The sequence below is a fragment of the Gorilla gorilla genome, chromosome 20 (assembly GCF_029281585.2).
Source record: "Gorilla gorilla gorilla isolate KB3781 chromosome 20, NHGRI_mGorGor1-v2.1_pri, whole genome shotgun sequence".
NCBI classification, from domain to species: Eukaryota; Metazoa; Chordata; class Mammalia; order Primates; family Hominidae; genus Gorilla; species Gorilla gorilla.
Genome location: NC_073244.2, coordinates 51436446 through 51458762, shown reverse-complemented (window position 1 = coordinate 51458762; position 22317 = coordinate 51436446). Strand labels below are relative to the sequence as shown.

At 43.1% G+C, this 22317-nt stretch overlaps 1 long non-coding RNA gene and 1 pseudogene across 1 annotated transcript; both read right to left on the bottom strand.

Moving 5' to 3' along the window:
- Nucleotides 1–3291: 3291 nt before the first annotated feature.
- Nucleotides 3292–3462, bottom strand: LOC109024146 (small ribosomal subunit protein uS14-like; annotated as a pseudogene).
- Nucleotides 3463–4976: 1514 nt separating this feature from the next.
- On the bottom strand, nucleotides 4977–22091 carry LOC129528532 (uncharacterized). Its single transcript, XR_008673809.2, has 4 exons — nucleotides 21973–22091; nucleotides 9985–10112; nucleotides 6697–6907; nucleotides 4977–5226 (listed from the first exon to the last, which is right to left on the bottom strand). It is a non-coding gene; the product is annotated as an uncharacterized lncRNA (long non-coding RNA).
- Between the last annotated feature and the right edge of the window lie 226 nt (nucleotides 22092–22317).

The following is a 22317-nucleotide window of genomic DNA, read 5'->3' as shown; positions in this document are numbered from 1 at the left end:
TCTGACACCCAGGCTGAAGTGCAGTGGTGAAATCTCATCTCACTGCAACCTCTGCCTGGGCTCAGGCGATCCTCCCAGCTCACCTTCCTGAGTACCTGAGATTACAGGTGCCTGAGACAAGACTCAGCTAATTTTTCTATTTTTCATAGAGATAGGGTTTTGCCATGTTGCCAAAGCTGGTCTTGAACTTCTGGACTCAAGCAATCCACCTGCCTTAGCCACCCAAAGTGCTGGAATTACAAGTGTGAGCCACTGCGCCCAGCCCTTTGCCCACTTTTTTATGGGGTTGTTTGTTCTTTTCTTGTAAAGTTGTTAAAGTTCCTTATAGAAGCTAGATATTAGACAATTTTCAGATACATAATTTGCAAATATTTTCTCCTATTCTGTAGGTTGTTGGTTGACTCTGTTGATAGGTTCTGTTGCTGTGCAGAAGCTCTTTAGTTTAAATTGATCCATTTGTCCATTTTTGCTTTTCTTGTGATTGCTTTTGGCATCTTTGTCATGAATCTTTTGCCTATTTCTACATTCGGAAGGGTACTGCCTAGGTAGACTTCCAGGGTTTTTATAGTTTTGGGTTTTACATTTAAGTCTTTAACCCATCTTCAGTTGATTTTTCTATACAACGCAAGAAAGTGGTTCAGGTTCAATCATCTGCACGTGGCTAGCTAGTTATCCAAAAATTATTTCCATTGCTTGTTTGGTCAACTTTGTCAAAGATCAGATGGCTGTAGGTGTGGGACCTTACTTCTTGCCTCTCTCTTCTGTTCCATTGGTCTATGTGTCTGTTTTTATGCAAGTACTATGCTGTTAGGTTACTCTGGCCCTATAGTGCAGCTTGAAGTTGGATAATGTGATGCTTCTAGCTTTGTTCTTTTTGCTTTGGAATATCTTTTTTATTCAGCCCACTCGGTTCCATATTCATTTTAAAATAGATTTTTCTAATTCTGTGAAGAATGTTATTGATACTTCAATAGGAATACCATTGAATCTGTACATTTCTTTGGGCAATGTGGTTGTTTTAATGATAGTTATTCTTGCTATCCATGAGCATGGAATGTTTTTCCATTTGTTTGGGTCATCTCTACTTTTTTAAGCAGTGTTTTGTAATTCTCATTGTAACAATCTTTCACCTCCCAGTTAGCTGTATTCCTAGATATTCTATTCTTTTTATGGAAATTGTGAATGGAATTGCATTCTTGATTTGGCCCTGTGGTTCGCTGTCTTTGGCGTGTAGGAATTCTAGTGATTTTTGCACATTGATTTTGTATCCTGAAACTTTGCGAAAGTTGTTTACCAGCTTAACGATTGTTTGGGTGGAAACAGTGAGGTTTTCCAGATATAGAATCATATCTCTAAACATGGATGGTTTAACCTCGTTCCCTATTTGGATGCCATGTGTTTCTTTCTCTTGCTGAACTCTCTGGCCAGTACTTCAAATACTATGCTGAATAAAAGTGGTGATAGAAGGCATTGCAGAAATTGTGGTTTGAAAATCCAAATTCAATTCCTGCTCCATATATCATGCATATTTTGAGTTGCAATTTATCAAATACAAAACAAAATAAAAAATGTATCTCCTAATTCTGTTTTATTAGCCCCTCACTTGCAAATACAGGCCTAGAAGCACCAGTGCTCAGCACCACGGACAGCACCCCAGAGGAAACAGCTTTGGTGGACTTAGGCATCAAGGACATTTTTCAAAGACTAGATTTATTCTTTGGGGGCTTTCAGCAAAAACTGAAAAGCCCTCCAGACCTTTCAGAAGGCAAGGCTTTAGAGTCCAAGAATAACCTTCTGTGTTTTGAGCAATGCTATATTTAGTGGGACTGCTGTATTTAGTGAATTTAGGTTGAGGAGCATGAAAAAGATGTTGAGTAGGTCCCCAGAGGCAAATCAAAACTTGCTTGTTGAACATTGCTTCCTGGTCTCTATGTGTTATCTTTTTATCTGAGACATCACTCCTGGCTACCATGAGCACAGGATAGTAGGTAGTATAAAGATGAGTGTAACAAATGGCCTATGTGAACTGAACTCAGCTGGTGAATATCAGTTAAGAAAAGGCAGTCACTGTGTGTTTGTCTAGCACAGGCAGCATGTAGGACCCTGTAGGTTATTCAAATACAATTGGAATCATCCAGGGACATATAGATATGAAATTAAACTCATATTCTGCTCAGAAATTCATGGGTTCTGGCCAGGCGCAGTGGCTCACGCCTGTAATCCCGGCACTTTGGGAAGCCGAGGTGGGTGTATCACCTGAGGTCAGTAATTCGAGACCAACCTGGCCAACATGGTGAAACCCCTTCTCTACTAAAAATACAAAAATTAGGCGGACATGGTGACAGATGCCTCTAATCCCAGCTACTTGGGAGGCAGAGGCAGGAGAATTGCTTGAAACTGGAAGGTGGAGGTTGCAGTGACCCGAGATCACACCACTGCACTCTAGCCTGGGCAACAAGAGTGAAACTCCATCTCAAAAAAAAAAAAAACTTCATGGGTTATGGGTTCCAAGATAGTCTTAAACCACTCAGAGCAAGAATTGCCTAATTGCCCAAAAATGACTTCCATGCTGGTGAGGAGGCCTATGCTCCATCATCAAAATAGAGAAGTGACCAAAACTGTGAGTGGGATGATACAAGGAGGTGAGTATACCTAACAAGAACCTGACACTTTCCAGTGAGAGGGGAGAAAATTTCAGCTTATACTGGAAAGAAACACAAAAGAGAGGCATGAATGTATTATTTACTGTGCATTGACACCTCAAGGTAACTGGATGTTAGGTTAAAGGAGGGAAAGGAGAGAGGCATATCTATGAGTAAGGTTGCTGTTGAACAAGCTGCGGCAATGAACATGGGAAGGCAGGATGAGGATGATCAAAATGCCACCTGATATGGGCCCTGCTGACAAAGAGGCTATTTGATGAGACCCTCTTCAATCTGCATTGTTTGGCTTTTAGGTAATTTGCTGTTTATCTTCTAAGTGGTTCTCTTCTTGTTCTATGAACCAGGTGACCACAGCTCCTGTATTGAGAAAAGGGCTGTCATTGTGTCATCTTGGTAGGAGTTCCAAGAAACTGACAATAGATGGTGGAGCCAATTGTCGCAGGGAACCATTTTCAGAGAAGATGAAAATAGGGTCCAATAATGTGGATGAGTGACTGCTGCCTATTTTCTTTTTTGTTCTTGTTTGTTTTTATTTGTTTCTTTGTTTTAATCTCTATTCGTGTTTAATGTGCTAGCACAGTTTCTTTCATTGGATGTAAGTCTTGCATATCAATTCAAGGAAGATCACTTAGTCCAACTTAATGAAAAATATATCCTTTAAGTACTTATGGAAACACAAGCGGCACATATCAAGACAGTATTTTTGGATAAGGCCATGCTGGTTTGAGCAGATGTAACAAGAGTGAGAACCCTGGCTGAATTTTCGTGGGTAGCTCCAGTAGAGCTATTGGTGACCCATCTTGCTTTCAGGGTGCTGTTTATTATTTTTTGCCCTTCTAAAATAGATGTGTCCACTGCATTTTCCTATATCTGTTTCAGTCTTGTATGTTTGATTTGTATAGGGGAGGTAATGTATTCATTTAATGCATATGTTGAGAGAAAGTGCACCTGATAATTTGTAGTCACCTCACGGACACCAGATCCTGATTAAATGATAAGCCTCTAAACTTCAATCTGAGCCTGTTTCTGTAATCATATTGCATTCAGTGGTTCCTTACAGGATAGTGTTTTTGGAATGTGGAAAGCATTTAAGCCACTGAGGAATGAGTGGGAATAGTTGCCAAAAATGCTCCCTCATGACAACAGGTCAAAATAACCACAGCTTATGGAATCCCCACCCTTTGATTTGGGCTGTCTGTATAGCTCACTTTGATCAATATAATGTCACAGTACTGATAACTGTGTGCCTTTCAAAGCTAGGTCCTATGATGCCTTGCACCTTCTTCCTGAGCCTTTTGGAAGGCTTTCTTTAGTGGAAGCCAATCATCATTCATTAAGTCTAAGAATCATGAGACTCTCATGATTTGAGAAAATTCAAGGCATGAATGGGGAAGTGAAGTAGGGAATAAAATAACCAGCCAGCCCCCAGGTGTTCACCCAGCTCTAGTGCTGGGTCAGGCATCAGTGAAGCATCCTCTGGAATCCCAGCCTGAAAGATGCTTTGGAAAACATGACTCTCACCACATGACCTACCTCTCACATGAGTCCAGTTAACTGAGAAAGGTCAGAATAAATGATTGCTCTAAGCCAACATGTGTTGGGAGGTTTGCTGTGCTGCAATGCCTAGTGAAACAGCAGCAAAGCAAGGTCTGCTCACTGTGTCCATGTGTATGAATTCTGTCCATCCCAACAATAAACTACATATTTTCTGGACTTAAACCATGACCATTTGTTTCCAAATAGAAATCTAAGGATCCTGCCACATACATCAGAAAAACCTCACAATTATCTTTAAACATCAACATTTGAGGTTCTTTAAGAGAAATTTTTGGGCTCCTGTGATTCTCTAACTATTGTTTGGATTAAAATTTTCATGTCAGAAATGTGTCTCTTTTTCTAAACGTCCTGCATGGCAGTCTTTACAGACCAAAGCACCATGTTTATACACAATAAATATCCTGAGAACAATGGAAGGAATTAGGAAATTCCACCAGATTGTCCTCAAGTTACCAAATTTCTTCCCTGAGGTACACTTGTGTGGCTGTAAACAGCTACCTAACATTTCAGTGCAGTGAGTCATCTGAGATTGAGTAAGGATTTTGTTTCAGAGTCTCTGATGTCAACAATGTGATATAGAAGGATGCTGTACCTAATGTCTTCTCAGACATTCCAGGGACCTTGTCACTCACTCCTGAAGTCACACGAAGGTTTATCCTTTTTGATTTCTTGATGCCTCTCATAGAATTCCTTGGGCCCTCCTGGGAATGACCACTTTCTCTTTCTCCCTTAAAGCAAGAACCAAACAAATCCTCGGTAGTTTGGTGATGTTTTAATGACCAAGTGTAGCAGAAACGGTGAGGAGAGATCATGCTGTTAGTAGGCTCTGGAAATCCTATGGTCACATAGAAAGAGGGATTCCTCAACAATGAGGAGTGTGATCATCTGCATCAACTGCAGACAGACATTGAGGTCAGGGAGACATCTCTCCACACTTGCACCATCTTCACAGAACATGGTGGGAGTTATGGACAAAGCTGCAACAGTGTTGGCTATTTATTATTACCTACAAAAGGAAAAATGCATTAGAAAGACAGTATGCCACCAAACAAGCTTTCAGCCTCCTCTTTACTCTGTCCTAGTACCTACAACATCCCGTGAGAAAACTCCTAGTTATATAACCGAACTCAAAACACACACTTCTGTTTGCAGATGAACTTTTGTACCTATTTGAGACAGTTGTTTGCTTTATTTCTAATTTTTCCTCTCATACTTCCAGCAAGGCTGGTCTATGTTTGCTCAGCCTCCCCTCTAGCCTGGAAAACCCCCATGGCTAGTGACTCTGTTTCATGAACTTGAATCCCTGCATCTTGTACAGGAGTCCACACAGGATTAATGCTAGACTATATTCGTTGAATGCATATCTTTCAGTTTTATGAACTCTGACTGCCACTCACTGCTGATGGCCCAGTTTCTCTTTGGAGTTACCTAGATCTGGGCTGGTGGTGGCCAAGAATAAATTTCAAGTGTTTTTGGAAAGGTAGAATCGGACAAGTGTTGCAAAACATAAGATATCATTTTAAACAGCTTCTAAGCACAGATAAAGATCCCTCACTTGAATCTGAATAAAATGTGAATCTTTTGGCGTTTGCCCTACACATTAGAAAGAGCCAGAACATTTGGACATATTCTTTATTACTAAGGCTGTAAAGTAACCTTCTAGGTGTCAATTTGTTAAATTTAAAATGCACACATTTTTGAACCTGTTATTTCATTTCTTTCTGATTATTTTTCAACATAAGTAAGAGAGGTGGATAATGACAAAAGAATTTACTAGAAATCTTATTACAGCACCATCTGTGAGAGCAAAATATTGGAAATAACCTCAATGCCCATCAAAAGAGTCAAGGTCAATAATTTTGGGTAATTGCTCTAATGCAACATTATGCAATCTTTAAAAATTGAGGCAGCACCATTAATAGAAGATGTCTTCAAGATATATATATTTTAACAACAAATTAACTCAGTTCCTAAAGTGTAATGTGTAAAGCAATGTATACTAGGAATTTCTTAAAAACAAATGAAAGTATAGATCTATATGCTTCCATAAGCAAAGATTTCCTGTGGAAGGAGAACAGAGCACTGGTAATGTTCTCAGCAGTAAGATTGGGTCCAGGAATGAGATAGACTTAATTTTTGATTGACTAAAACAATTTTATTTTTATGAATATTGTATTCATTCAGCAAAGTGAAAAATTTAAATAACAGCATAAAGTGGAAGTGACCACAATGGGAAAAGATAGAGGAGATTCTCCACCTTGGGGGAAATGCGAGGTGAGCTGATATTGACCCTGGTCAGATTTGGGAAAAGAGCTGAGGATGATGGCGCAAGCAGAGCGTTTTGATGAAAAGCCCAAAGCAAAACTAGTTATGGGAGGTGGGTCCAGAGGGACTATTGGGGCCAAGCCAGGGAGAGCTGCCTCCTGCTCTGGGAGCCCATGGAGGGCTGGGTACTGGGAGCTCCTAGGGCACTCACCTGGTATTCATTGTCCAGCACCAAGATGCTCAGATCAAATGGCTTGCCATCCTAAAAGGGCACATTGTGGCATCTCCCCTCACACTTCCAGGCCCTACACACATGTCTGTCAATGGCCAGACAATGGCCAAAGTGCACTCAGAAATGGAAGGCGATGTCTGAGTCCTCATTTGTCCCAGTGTAGAATTCCACCTGCAGCTCTGGGTCATTGCTGAGGGCAAAGCACACAGAGTGTTGGGCAAGCCCCTCCCCCTCGTGGGGCACACACTCAACACACACACATCCCTCCCCCCCTTTCCCCAAAGAAGAAAGCAGGCTCCCTGGTGATACTGCAGGACTGGTTTCTGTGGGGCTATTTTAGCACCTCATTCCCCCAGGTGGGGACATGCTCTGTCACTCATCACAAGATGGAAACTGAGCCACAGTCACTGACCTGAGCTATTACTTGTCCATTCTTTGAAAAGTCTATGCCCCTTGATAATGAGCCACACCCCCAATCCCTGAGTGTTCTCCTCCCCTAGGCCACATGACTGGCCCAAAGTGCAGCCACTGCAGGTTTCATGCCTGGTGCTGGAGGGTCTCCAGGACCTGCAACTTAATTGCTGCCTTTATCATGCCAACTAGACATTTCCACATCACTCACATGAGGCCACTTCCTGAGTAAATATTCTCCCTTCTTTTCCACCCCTGTGCCATGGACCATGGAGTACTCACAAAAAAGGGAGGATCGGTGTCCCTCTGATTGTCATGGTAGAACCAATGGACAAGGACACAGGCATTGTGTGGGGCACCTGCTAGGGGACTGAGAGTGGGTGAGAGGGGCCCGGCCAGGTGTGGCCTCCCCTTTTCTAACAGATTCCCATGATGCAGAAGGTTAGAAATCAACAGGCAAACAGTGAGGACTTCTCTTTTTCACCCTATCACAGTCAGGACTCCATATTCCTGAAGACATGAGGGTCCCATAGTTAGGAACAAGGATTCAGGAGCCAGGCTGCCTGGATTCCACTCCTGATTCTGCCTCTTACTGGAAGTGCCATCTTAGATCTATTACTTGAATGCTGCCTACCTTAGTTTCCCAGGTACCAGGAGGATTATTTAAAACTCTTATTTTTCTTTGCTTTCTTTACTTTTTACTTTTTTGTCTTTATTAGAAATTCTTACTTTGTAGGGTGATTTTAGTGACAGGAGTTAATATGTGTAAAATCTTTAGCCTAATCCCTGGCATGTACAGGGCTTGTTGGGGGTGACCTAACACTATGGATTGGGTCCTTGTGGAATATTGACCTGAGATCAATTTCAACTCTGAAACTGTGAAAACTAGACTTGAGGATGTAACAGCAGAGAAATTCACTCCAGTAAGAAGCAACACTTGTTGAAAGAGAGAGGGAAATTGAAAAAGAACAGAAAACCCCTGTGTGTGGGATGCACGTGCATCACAGTCATCAAGGGCAATGGACGTCCTTCCCAGAAGTTGTAAAAATCTTGAGGACACAGCCCCAGCACTTGGACAAATGAAAAGTGTGGGTCAGGGAAGTAATTAGAGAGAACCTACAAGTGTATAATTTTTCTTCCTTTTTGACACATGATCTCACTCTGTCACCCAGGCTGACATGCAGTGGTGCACCGATAGCTCACAAAGCCTCAAACTCCTGTGCTGAAGGGATCCTCATGCCTTGGCCTCCTGAGTAGCTGTGATGAAAGAGGCCTGCCACAATGCCTGTCTGATACTTACAGTTTTTGTAAACACAGCATCTCACTATATTGCCCAGGCTGGTCTCAAACCCCTGGCCTCAAGTTATTTTCCCATCTTTGCTTGACAAAGTGCTGGGATTATGGGCATGAGCCAGTGAACCCAGCTACTCTGATGATTCATATCCACTGTAAACTCTGTCTGAACTGAGGCTACACTTGTTCCCTCCTGGTTTAGGGTGATTTAGTATCCGAAACCACAGACTCTAATGCTCTTCCTTAGAGAGCCAGGATCTGCAAACTCTCCAGACCCACAATAAGAAGGGCAGGCTTTGGTGGGGGACAGGAAGAGACATGAGGCTGAAAGACAGGAGATGGTGGTCACTGTGTGCAGAACCTACCTGAGGAAACATCACTCCTATGATCCGCATTCCTCTTTCCCACTCTGCTTGGGAAGAGGCATCTAGAGAGCATGCATTCTGCTCTCACTAATGATCGCAAATGAGTCATTGATAACTCACAGTCCCCAAGATTCACACCAGTTCTGCCACCTGGCATCCACATTGACACACATGGGAAGATGCACAGCTGCTTCATCAGAGGCCCTGATGTGTGAGGAGGAAACTTGACATGCACAGAAGGCCACATGCATGTTCCCAGTTCAACACCCAGTCATATCCCAGCACTCACACACACCCATAGTCACACAGAGTCACCCCACTCACTGAGTCACAAATGCCTGCTCGCTGTGCCTACAAAGATGCTCATGCATTGGTCTGGCCTTGCTCACACACACACACTCACATCACAGTCAGGAAGACAAAACACAGTCACCCTTTTACACTCAGGCACATCCCACCCATCCTGGTGGGCTCTCCACCTCCCACCTAAAGTCACATCATCTCAGCAGAGTTCACTCTCATCAGACACCATCACACCCTCACAGAAGGTTACACTGGTCCAGGGTCCACACCTGACAACATGCAACGTCTCAGACACCATAGCCCCAGGGTATCAGAAACAGACTCAGTTACAACCACACTTGTTTGCAAGCCTGTGTCTGTGATGCAGCAGAAATGACGGTGGGGAAGACACCAGGGGGAGGAAGGGGTCACCAGGGAAATGCACAGACAAGGATGATGGAGTGAGAATGAGGGTGAGGGGTTGTGAAGTCCAGCCCCCATGCCTCTCCTTAAGCCTTCTCTCCACTGCGCAGAATGTACATTTCCTAATTTTCCTAATTTGTGCAATGGTAAAAATAGTGAGGATTTTGGTGAAAATCATTTGCCCTGGGAGGTAACACATCTTTTGGTCTACAGATGTTCTGGCAGAACACTGGTCTTGATCGTAAGCAGGACCTATGGAGGGAGGTAGAGAAAGCCCTTGTGTCCCCCTGATCCCACACTGGTCCCCTTGGCTTGCCAGGTGAGGGTGGCTCCCATCTGCCTCTCACACACCTGGGCTCTACCCACACCCTTTTCTTTTCTCTGAGTGTCCATGGGAATCCAAATTTCAGAGACACCCTTTCTCCTGCAAATTTGTGGAGAAAGTTGAGATTCTTAAGTCTAGTTATTGGTTATTTGTTTCTTAGTTCCAGACCTGTGTGAGGACAGGTGCAGGTACAGGTGATTGGACTTGAGTCACAATGCAGTCTTCTTCACCTGGGGTGGAGGACTCAGGACCCCTCCTCAAGTTCTTTTCATGATGAAAGGAAGCATCCTTAAAACCTATATTAGAATTCAAATGTGGAGTGAATTAGAATTTCCTCCCATCCTTCCTTCCTTCTCCCTCTTATTTCATTTTTCTCTTCACTTTTTTTTGTCAAGGAATTCAAACCATTTTTAGAAACAATTGATCCCAGTGCCAAAGAGCTGTGTATTATGATGAGTAACCTTTTTAATGAACTGCCATAATATTTTCCACAGCAGCCATGTTATCTTACCCTCCAAAGAGCAATGTTCAAGGGTTCCAGTTTATTTATGTCCTCACACTTCTTAGTTTTCATTTTTTTAAATAATAGCTATTCTAGTGAGTGTGAAGTGGTATCTCATGATGGTTTTGATTTTCATTGCCCTAATGACTCATGACGTTGGTTATCTTTTCATATGCCTATTGGTCCTATGTCTGTCACTTATTTTTAATTTTTGTGGGTACGTAGTTGGTGTGCACATTTAATGGGTACATAAGGAATGATACAGGCATGCAAATAATCGCATCATGGAGAATGGGGCATCCATCCCCTCAAACATTTATTCTTTCTGTTGCAAACAATCCAATGACAGTTGTTTGTGTGTTTTAAAATGCAAATGTAAGTTGCTATTGACTATAGTCACCTTGCATGCTGTCAAATAGGTAATATTATTTATTCTTTCTATCTTGTGCACCAATTAATCATCATCACCTCCCACCTCCCCCTCCACTACTTTTCCCAGCTTCTAGTTACCATTTTTCTACTGTTTAATAGGTTAAAATACCATTTTTCTACTAAGTTCAATTGTTTTCATTTTTAGAGTACACAAATGAGTGAGAATTTATGATGTTTGTCTTTCTGTGCCTGACTTATTTCACTTAAAATAATGATCTTGAGTTCCATGCATATTGTTGCAAAGGGTAGAATCTCATTTTTTTATGGCTGAATAGTACTCCACTGTGTATATATACCACATTTTCTTTATCCATTTATCCGTTGATGAAAACTTAGGTTGTTTCCAAATCTTGGCCATTGCGAGCAGTGCTGCAACTAACGTAGGAGTGTAGATACCTCCTCAATATACTGATTTATCCTTTTGGGTTTATACCTGGCAATAGGATTGCTGGATTATATGATAGCTCCATTTTTAGTTTTTTGAGGAACCTCGAAACTGTTCTCCATAGTGGTTGTACTAATTTACATTCTCACCAACAGTATACAGGATTCCCTTTCTTTTTGTCCTCTACGCCATTTGTTGTTACTTGTCACTTGGATATAAGCCATTTTAATTGGGTGGGATGATATCTTATTGTGGATTTGATTTGCGTTTCTCCAATGATTAGCGATGTTGGGCACATTTTCATATGCTTGTTTGCCATTTGTATGTCTTCTTTTTTATTTTATTTTATTATTATTATACTTTAAGTTTTAGGGTACATGTGCACAATGTGCAGGTTAGTTACATATGTATACATGTGCCATGCTGGTGTGCTGCACCCATTAACTCGTCATTTAGCATTAGGTATATCTCCTAAAGCTATCCCTCCCCCCTCCCCCAACCCCACAACAGTCCCCAGAGTGTGATATTCCCCTTCCTGTGTCCATGTGTTCTCATTGTTCAATTCCCACCTATGAGTGAGAATATGCGGTGTTTGGTTTTTTTTCTTGCGATAGTTTACTGAGAATGATGATTTCCAATTTCATCCATGTCCCTACAAAGGACATGAACTCATCATTTTTTATGGCTGCATAGTATTCCATGGTGTATATGTGCCACATTTTCTTAATCCAGTCTATCATTGTTGGACATTTGGGTTGGTTCCAAGTCTTTGCTATTGTGAAGAGTGCCGCAATAAACATACGTGTGCATGTGTCTTTATAGCAGCATGATTTATAGTTCTTTGGGTATATACCCAGTAATGGGATGGCTGGGTCAAATGGTATTTCTAGTTCTAGATCCCTGAGGAATCGCCACACTGACTTCTACAAGGGTTGAACTAGTTTACAGTCCCACCAACAGTGTAAAAGTGTCCCTATTTCTCCACATCCTCTCCAGCACCTGTTGTTTCCTGACTTTTTAATGATTTGAGAAATGTCTATTCAAATCTTTTGCCCATCTTTTGATCAAATTATTAGATTTTTTCCTACAGAGTTGTTTGAGTTTATATATTCTGGTTATTAATCCTTTGTCAGGCAATTAGTTTGCAAATATTTTCTCCCATTCTGTGGGTTTTCTCTTCACTTTTTGATTGTTTCCTATGCTAGGCAGTTTTTTAACTTAACATTATCTCATTTGTTCCTTTTTTGCTTTGTTTGCCTGTGTTTGTGGGGTATTTCTCAAGAAATTTTTGCCAGAACAAATGTCCTCAAGATTTATCCCCGTATTTTCTTCTAGTACTTTCATAGTCTGAGATCTTAGTTTGAAATCTTTACTCCATTTTTATTTGATTTTTGTACATGAGGAGATATAGGTTTCTAGGTTCACTCTTCTGCATAGTTTCCCCTATGCCATTTATTGAAGAGACTGTCTTTTACCCAGTGTATATTCTTGGCACCTTTGTTGAAAATGAGTTCACTGTAGGTGTGTGGATTTGTTTCTGGGTTCTCTATGCCGTTCCATTGGTCTGTTTCTGTTTTTATGCCAGTACCATGCTTTTGGTTGTTGTTCTTGTTGTTGTTACTATAGCTCTGTAGTGTAATTTGAAGTCAGGTAATGTGATTCCTCCAGTTTTGTTCTTTTTGCTTAGGATGGCTTTGGCTATTCTCAGTCATTTATAATTTCATATACATTTTAGGATTGTTTTTCTACACCTGTGAAGAATGTTATTGGCATTTTCATAAAGATTGCATTGAATCTGTAGATTACTTTTGGTAGTATGGACATTTGAACAAAATTGACTCTTCTAATCCATGAACATGGAATATTTTTTTCCATTTTGGTGTCCTCTTCAATTTCTTCCATTCGTTTTTTAGACTTTTTCAGATATCTTTCAATTCTTTCGTTAAGTAACTTTCTGGGTACTTAATTTACTTTTTGGCTATTGTAAATAAGATAGCTTTTTAAATCCTTTTTCAGATTGTTCCTTGTTTGCATGTAGAAATGCTACTAATTTTTATATGTTGATTTTGTATCCTGCAACTTTACCAAATTTGTTTATCAGTTCTAGTAGTTTTTTGTGGAGTGGTTAGGTTTTTCTAAATATAAGATTATGTTATATTCCTCCTTTCCAATTTGGATGCCCTTTGTTTCTTTCTCTTGTCAAATTGGTCTAGCTAAGACTTCTGGTACTATGTTGAATGACAGTGTGAAAATGGCCATCCTTGTAGTGTTTCAGAGCTTAGACAAAAGGCTTTCAGGTTTTCCTTATTGAGTATGACACTAGCTGTGGGTCTGTCATATATGGCTTATTATTTTGAGGTATGGGCCTTCCATCACGAATTTTTTTAGGGTTTTTATTGTGAAGAAATGTTGCATTTTATCAAACACTTTTTCAGTATCAATTAAAATGATCATATGGCTTTTGTTCTTCATTCTGTTGATATGAGGTATCATATTAATTGATTTGCATATGTTGAACCATCCATGCATTCCAGGAATAAATACCATTTGGACATGATAAATGATCTTTCCTTCTTTTTTTTTTTTTATTGAGAAGAAGTCTCACTCTGTCATCCAGGCTGGAGTGCAATGGTGTGATCTCAGCTCACTGCAACCTCTGCCTTCTGGGTTCAAGTTATTCTCCTGCTTCAGCCTCCCAAATAGCTGGGATTACAGGTGCTCACCACTGCGCCTGGCTAATTTTGTATTTTTAGTAGAGACAGGGTTTTGCCATGTTGGCCGGGCTGGTTTCAAACCCCTGACATCAGGTAATTCCTCCCCTCAGCCTCCCAAAGTGTTGGGATTACAGGCATGAGCCACCATGCCTGGTCGACCTTTCTAATGTATTGTTGAATTTGGTTTGTATGGGGAAAAGAAAGAGATCAGATTGTTACTGTGTCTATGTAGAAAAAGGAAGACATAAGAAACTCCATTTTTATCTGCACTAAGAAAAATTCTTCTGCTTTGAGATGCTGTTAATATGTAACCTTAGTTGCAACCCTATGTTCACAGAAACATGTGCTGTATTGAATCAAGATTTAATGGATTTAGGGCTGTGCAGGATGTGCCTTGTTAACAATTTGTTTGCAGGCAGTATGCTTGGTAAAAGTCATCACCATTCTCCATTCTCGATTAACCAGGGACACAATGCATTGCAGAAGGCCGCAGGGACCTCTGCTCAAGAAAGCCTGGGTATTGTCCAGGTTTCACCCAACTGAGACAGCCTGAGATATGGCCTCATGGGAAGGGAAAGACCTTACAGTCCCCCAGCCTGACACCTGTAAATGGTCTGTGCTGAGGGGGATTAGTGAAAGAAGAAGGCCTCTTTGCAGTTGAGATAAGAGGAAAGCATCTGTCTCCTGCTCGTCGCTGGGAATGGAATATCTCAATGTAAAACCTGACCATACATTCTATTTACTAAGATAGGAGAAAACCGCCCTATGGCTGGAGGTGAGACGTGCTGGCAGCGATACTGCTCTGCTACTCTTTACTGCACTAAGATGTTTGTGTAAAGTTAAACATAAATCTGGCCTACGTGCACATCCAGGCACAGCACGTTTCGTTAAACTTATTTATGACACAGATTCCTTTGCTCACATGTTTTCCTGCTGACCCTCTCCCCATCATTACCCTATAGTCCTGCCACATCCCCCTCACCAAGACTGTAGAGATAGTGACCAATAAATACTGAGGGAACTCAGAGACCAGTGCTGGTGCAGGTCCTCACTTGCTGAGTGCTGGTCCCCTGGGCCCACTTTTCTTCCTCTATACTTTGTCTCTGTGTCTTATTTCCTTTTCTCAGTCTCTCATCTCCACCTTGTGAGAAATACCCACAGGAGTGGAGGGGCAGGCCCCTTCAGGTTTGCTAGTGTTTTGTTTAGGATTTTTGCATCAATATTTATTAGAGATATTGGCCTATGGCCTATGGTTTCTCTTCCTTTTTTGGTGGGTTTTTGTGTGGTTTTGATATCAAGGTAATGCTGGCCTCTTTTAATGAGTTCAGTAATATTCCCTCCTCTGTTTTTCTGAATAGTATCGGTAAGATTGGTATTAATTTTTTCTTAAATGTTCAGTAGAATTCAGCAGTGAAGCCATCAGGTCTTGGGCTTTTCTTTATGAGGAGACTTTATTGTGGCTTCTATTTTATTATTTATTATTGGTCTGTTCAGGCTTTTAATTTCTTCCAGGTTCAATATCGATAGGTTGTAAGTATCCAGGAATTTGTTCATTTCATCTAGATTTTCCAATTTATTGGTGTATAGTTGCTCAGAGTAGCCACTAATGACTTTTTGAATTTCTGTGGTATCAGTTGTAATGTGTCTTTTTTCATTTCTGGTTTTATTTAATTATATCTTCTCTACTTTTTTCTTAGTCTGGCTAAGGTTTGCTAATTTTAAATTATCAGAAAAAACACTTTTTATTAATTTCATTTGTATCTGCTCTGATCTTTATTATTTATTTTCTTCTACTAATTTTAAGTTTGGTTTGTTCTTGCTTATCTAATTCTTTAAGATGCATCATTATATTGTTTATTTGAAGCTTTTCTCTTTTTTGATGTGGGGACTTAGAGCTATAAAATTCCCTCTTTGTACTGCCCTGGCTGTATCCCGTACATTTTTGTATGTTGTGTCTTCATTATCATTTGTTTCAAGAAAACTTTTAATTTTCTTCTTAATTTCTTCATTGACCCACTGGTCATTCAGGTACATACTGTTTAATTTCTATGTGTTTGGATAGTTTCCAAAACTACTCTTGTTACCAATTTCTTGTTTTATTCCATTGTGGTCAAAGAAGTGGCTTGCTCTCTCCCTCTCCCTCTCCCTCTCCCTCTCCCTCTCCCTCTCCCTCTCCCTCTCCCTCTCCCTCTCCCTCTCCCCACGGTCTCCCTCTCCCGCTCTTTCCACGGTCTCCCTCTGATGCCGAACCGAAGCTGGACGGTACGGCTGCCATCTCAGCTCACTACAACCTCCCTGCCTGATTCTCGAGCCTCAGCCTGCCGAGTGCCTGTGATTGCAGGCGCGCGCCGCCACGCCTGACTGGTTTTCGTATTTTTTTGGTGGAGATGGGGTTTCGCTGTGTTGGCCGGGCTGGTCTCCAGCTCCTAACCGCGAGTGATCGGCCAGCCTCGGCCTCCCGAGGTGCCGGGATTGCAGACGGAGTCTCGTTCACTCGGTGCTCAATGGTGCCCAGGCTGGAGTGCAGTGGCGTGATCTCGGCCCGCTACAACCACCTCCCAGCCGCCTGCCTTGGCCTCCCAAAGTGCCGAGATTGCAGCCTCTGCCCGGCTGCCGCCCCATCTGGGAAGTGAGGAGCGTCTCCGCCTGGCCGCCCATCGTCCGGGATGTGAGGAGCCCCTCTGCCTGGCTGCCCAGTCTGGAAAGTGAGGAGCATCTCTGCCCGGCCGCCATCCCATCTAGGAAACGAGGAGCGCCTCTTCCCGGCCGCCATCACATCTGGGAAGTGAGGAGCGTCTCTGCCCGGCCGCCCATCGTCTGAGATGTGGGGAGCACCTCTGCCCTGCCGCCCCGTCCGGGATGTGAGGAGCGTCTCTGCCCGGCCGCCCCGTCTGAGAAGTGAGGAGCCCCTCCGCCCGGCAGCCGCCCGGCCCGAGAAGTGAGGAGCCCCTCCGCCCAGCAGCCACCCCGTCTGGGAAGTGATGAGCATCTCCGCCCGGCAGCCACCTCGTCCAGGAGGGAGGTGGGGGGGTCAGCCCCCCCCCGGCCAGCCGCCCCGTCCGGGAGGGAGGTGGGGGGGCCAAGCCCCCCACCCGGCCAGCCGCCCCGTCCGGGAGGGAGGTGGGGGGGTTAGCCCCCCGCCTGGCCGGCCACCCGGTCCGAGAGGTGAGGGGCGCCTCTGCCCGGCCGCCCCTACTGGGAAGTGAGGAGCCCCTCTGCCCGGCCGCCCCTACTGGGAAGTGAGGAGCCCCTCTGCCCGGCCAGCCGCTCCGTCCGGAAGGGAGGTGGGGGGGTCAGCCCCCCGCCCGGCCAGCCGCCCCATCCGGGAGGGAGGTGGGGGGGTTAGCCCCCCGCCTGGCCAGCCGCCCCGTCCGGGAGGTGAGGGGCGCCTCTGCCCAGCCGCCCCTACTGGGAAGTGAGGAGCCCCTCAGCCCAGCCAGCCGCCCCGTCCGGGAGGGAGGTGGGGGGGTCAGCCCACCGCCCAGCCTGCCGCCCTGTCCGGGAGGGAGGTGGGGGGTCAGCCCCCCGCCTGGCCAGCCGCCCCGTCCGGGAGGGAGGTGGGGTGGTCAGCCCCCCGCCGGCCAGCCGCCCGGTCCGGGAGGGAGGTGGGGGTTCAGCCCCCCACCTGGCCAGCCGCCCCATCCCGGAGGTGAGGGGGGCCTCTGCCCGGCCGCCCCTACTGGGAAGTGAGGAGCCCCTCTGCCCGGCCACCACCCTGTCTGGGAGGTGTACCCAACAGCTCATTGAGAACGGGCCATGATGACAATGGCGGTTTTGTGGAATGGAAAGGGGGGAAAGGTGGGGAAAAGACTGAGAAATCAGAAGGTTGCTGTGTCTGTGTAGAAAGAGGTAGACATGGGAGACTTTTCATTTTGTTCTGTACTAAGAAAAAATTCTTCTGCCTTGGGATCCTGCTGATCTGTGACCCTACCCCCAACCCTGTGCTCTCTGAAACATGTGCTGTATCCACTCAGGGTTGAATGGATTAAGGGCGGCGCAAGATGTGCTTTGTTAAACAGATGCTTGAAGGCAGCATGCTCGTTAAGAGCCATCACCACTCCCTAATCTCAAGTACCCAGGGACTCAAACACTGCGGAAGGCCGCAGGGTCCTCTGCCTAGGAAAACCAGAGAACTTTGTTCACTTGTTTATCTGCTGACCTTCCCTCCACTATTGTCCTGTAACCCTGCCAAATCCCCCTCTGCGAGAAACACCCAAGAATGATCAATAAAAAATAAAAAAAAAAATAAAAATAAATAAAAAAAAAACAAAGAAGTGGCTTGATATTATTTCAATTTTTTTTTTTTTGAGATGGAGTCTTGCTCTCTTGCCCAGGCTGCAGTGCAGTGGTGCCATCTCCGCTCACTGCAAGCTCCACCTCCCAGGTTCACACCATTCTCCTGCCTCAGCCTCCTGAGTAGCTGGGACTACAGGTGCCCACCACCACGCCCAGGCTAATTTTTTGTATTTTCAGTAGAGATGGGGTTTCACTGTGTTAGCCAGGATGGTCTTGATCTCCTGACCTCATGATCCACTGGCCTCAGCCTCCCAAAGTGCTGGGATTACATATTTCAATTTTTTTTAATGTTTCAAGACCGGTTTCATGACAACATATGGTCTATCTTTGAGAATGATTTATGTGCTGAGGACAACGGTGTGTATTCTGCAGCCATTGGATGAAATGTTCTGTAAGTATCTATTAAATCCATTTCTTCTATAGTAGGGATTAACGTTCTTTGTTTGTATTGTCTGGAAGACCTGTCCAATGCTGAAAATGAAACAGAAATCTCCAGCTATTATTGTATTGGGGCCTATCACTCTCTTTAGCTCTAATAATATTTCCTTTATATACCTGGGTGCTCCACTGTTTGGTGCATATATATTTAAAACTGTTATATCTTCTTGCTGAGTTGATGTCTTATTCATTATATATTGACTTTATTGTCTCTGCTTAGAGTTTTTCTCTCAAAATAAATTTTGTCCAATATAAATATAGCTACACCTGTTTTGTTTCATTTCCATTAGCATGGAACATCTTTTTCTATTTCTTTATCTTCAGTATATGTGTGCCTTTATAGGTGAAGTGTGTTTCATGTAGGCAACAGATCAATTGTTTTTGTTTTTTCATCCATTCAGCCACTCTATGTGTTTTGATTGGAGAGTCTGGTCCATTTCCATTCAATGTTTTCATTGATAATTAAGTAAACACTTAGTCCTGCCATTTTGGTGTTTGATTTCTAGCTGTATTTTGGTCTTCTCTTCCTTTGTTTCTTACTATCTTTCCATACTGAAGATAATTTTGTCTGGCGATACAATTTAGTTTCTTTCTTTTTATGTTTTTTTTTTTGTGTGAATCCATTTTATGTTTTCTGGTTCAAGGTGACCATGAGGCTTGCAAATACTATTTTACAACCCATTATTTTAACATGATAGCTACTTAACACCCTTTACTTAAAAAAAACAAGCAACAAGAAAACTTATAGAAACTCTATACTTTAACTTCATCCCCCCTGCTTTTTAACTTTTAGTTATTTCTGCCTATATCTTATTTTACTGTGTATATCTTCAAAAGTTGCAGTTATTATTATTATTATTAGTTCATTGTTTAGTCTTTCTATTTAGGAAATGAGTAGTTTACACATCACAGTTACAGTGCTATAATATTGTGTGTGTTTCTACTAAAAAATCTGCTGCCAGGTGTATTGCAGCTGCATTGTATGCTATTGTTTTTCTTTGGGGCTTGCAGGATTTTTTCTTTGCTCTTGACCTTTGAAAGTTTGATTATTAAGTAGCTTGAGTTAGTCTTCTTTGGGTTAAATTGGCTTGGTGTTCTATAACCTGCTTGCACTTGGATATTGATCTCCTTTTCCAGGTTTAGGAAGTTCTCTGTTATTATTCTTTTAAATAAACTTTCTACCACTATTTCTTTCTCTACTTTTTCTTTAAGGCCAATAACTCTTAGATTTGCCTTTTTGAAGCTATTTTTCTAGATCCTATAGCCATGTTTCATGGCTTCATTGTTTTTTACTCTTTCTTCTTTTGTCTCCTCTGGCTGTGTGTTTCAAATAGCCTGTCTTCAAGCTCACTAATATTTTCTTCTGCTTGATCAATTCTGCTGTTAAAAGACTGATGCATTCTTCAGTATGCCAATTGCATTTTTGTATTTTATTTTGCTTTATGTTCTGGGATACATGTGCAGAACATGCAGGTTTGTTTCATAGGTAAACATGTGCCATTGTGGTTTGCTGCACCTATGAACCTGTCACCTACGTATTAAGCTCCACGTGCATTAGCTGTTTGTCTTGATGCTCTCCCTCTCTTTGCCCCCACCAACAGGCCCCAGTGTGTATTGTTCCCCTCTCCGTGTCTATGTGTTCTAACTGTTCAGCTCCCACTTATGAGTGAGAACGTGCAGTGTTTGGTTTTCTGTTCCTATGTTAGTTTGCTGAGGATGATGGCTTTCAGCTTCATCCATGTCCCTGCAAAGGGCACGATATCATTCCTTTTTATGGCTCCATTTCTCAGCTCCAGAACTATTGTTTGAGTCCTTTTAATTATTTTAAACTTTTTGGTTAACTTATCTAATAAAATTCTGAATTCCTTCTCTGTGTTATCTTGAATTTGTTTGAGTTTTCTTAACACTGCTAAATTAAATTTCCTGTCTGAAAGGTCTCTGCTTCTCCCTGGTGCTTATTTAGTTTATTTGGGGAGATCATGCTTTCCTGGATGGTGTTGACACTAGCAGATGTTCTTCAGTGTCTGATCACTGAGTAATTAGGTATTTAGTGTGGTCTTCACTGTCTAGGCTTATTTGTACCTGTCCTTTTTTTGAAGGCATACCAGATATTCCAAACACTTGAATGTTTTGATTTAAGCTGTATCTCCTTTGGGGTGAACTAAAAACCAGTAATGTTGTGATTCTTGCAGACTCATACAGTTGCCACCTTGATGATCTTGGACAAGTTCCAGGATAATTCTCTGGATTACAGTGCAGAGACTTTTGCCCTTTTCCCTTTCTTTCTCCCCCTGAAAAAACAGTGTGTGTGTGTGTGTGTGTGTGTGTGTGTGTGTGTGTGTGTGTGTGTGTCCTGAGACACCTAAAGCTGGGGATGGACTAATACAAGCACCGTTGTGGCCACCACCACTATGATTGGGTCAGACCTGAATCCAGTATAGCACTGGATCTCACTGAAGGCCTTCCATATCCACTCCCTGGTTGCAACCTAAGTTCACTCAAGGCCCTGGGACTCTGGAAGCAGCAGATGGCAGAGCAAGCCAGGTCTGTGTGCATTCCTTCAGGGCGGTGAGTTCCCCTAGGCCTTGGGTGGGTCCAGAGGTGCCACCTGAAAGTTGGGGACTAAAGTCAAAAACCTTAGAAGTCTGTATGGTGCTTTTATTTTACTGCAGCAGAGCTGGCACTCAAACCACAAGATGCAGTTCTTCCCACACTCCTCTTTCCAAAGGCAGTGGTCATCCCATAACCATTGCCACAATGAAGAGTATGGCCAGACTACCACAGATGTTCCCTTAAGGCCCACAGTCTCTTAAGTCAACTCATAGTGAATGCTGCCAGGCCTGGGACTCATTCCACAGGGCAGTGAACCCCCGTCTGGCCCATAGCAGGTAAATAGATGTCATCCAAGAACCAAGTCCCTGAATTAGGGGCCCCAAGAGCCTGCTTGGTGCTCTACTCCCTTGTGGCCATGCAGGTACCTAAGGCGCAAGATGAAGTCCCTTTTGCTTTTTTCTCTGCTTTTACCAAGCAGAAAGAGTTTTTCCTCATAGCCACCACAGCTGGTAATGTGCTGTGTCCCATCTGAAGCCAGCAGATCTTAGAAGCTCATCCAAGACCCTCAGCATAGTACCTGGGTATTACTGATACCATTAGCAGGTGATAACTCTCCTCTCCTCAAGTGAAAGGAAGGGGTCTCTTTTAGAGCCACAGACTGTGCATCCTGGAGTTAAGTGAGGGATAAAGCCAGCACTCCATTAGTTACCAAAGCTGCTGTCTCTGTAAGTCACCTGACCCCCTCTTCACCAGTAAATTGTCTCTGGGCCCAGTTCAACCCCATGACTCCCCTAAGAATTTCTGGGCTTATGGCCTAGACTGCCTTTCAAACTTACTTGAAAAACCAGAGTACTGTAGCCCTCACTGGCAAGGTTTGCAGGAACTCAAGTTTCAACCGCTGGGATCAGGGATTTTCCTCTGGCTAAGCCTGGCTTAAATGCTCCCTCCATTGGTGTGTGTCAGCTGAGTTTGATCCAATTTGCCTTTCTTCTGTAACAGGACAGCAATGACTTCAATACCTCACAATTGCTGTGCTCTCCTCCCTCCAGTACCCCAGTACCCAGAGACTCTGTACCACATTCCTGCTGCCTGGATGAAGGAGTGGCATTGGCAATTCAAGACTGTTTTTTTCTATCTCTTCAGTGATATAGAGTTAAAACCAGGTATCTATGAGGATTCAC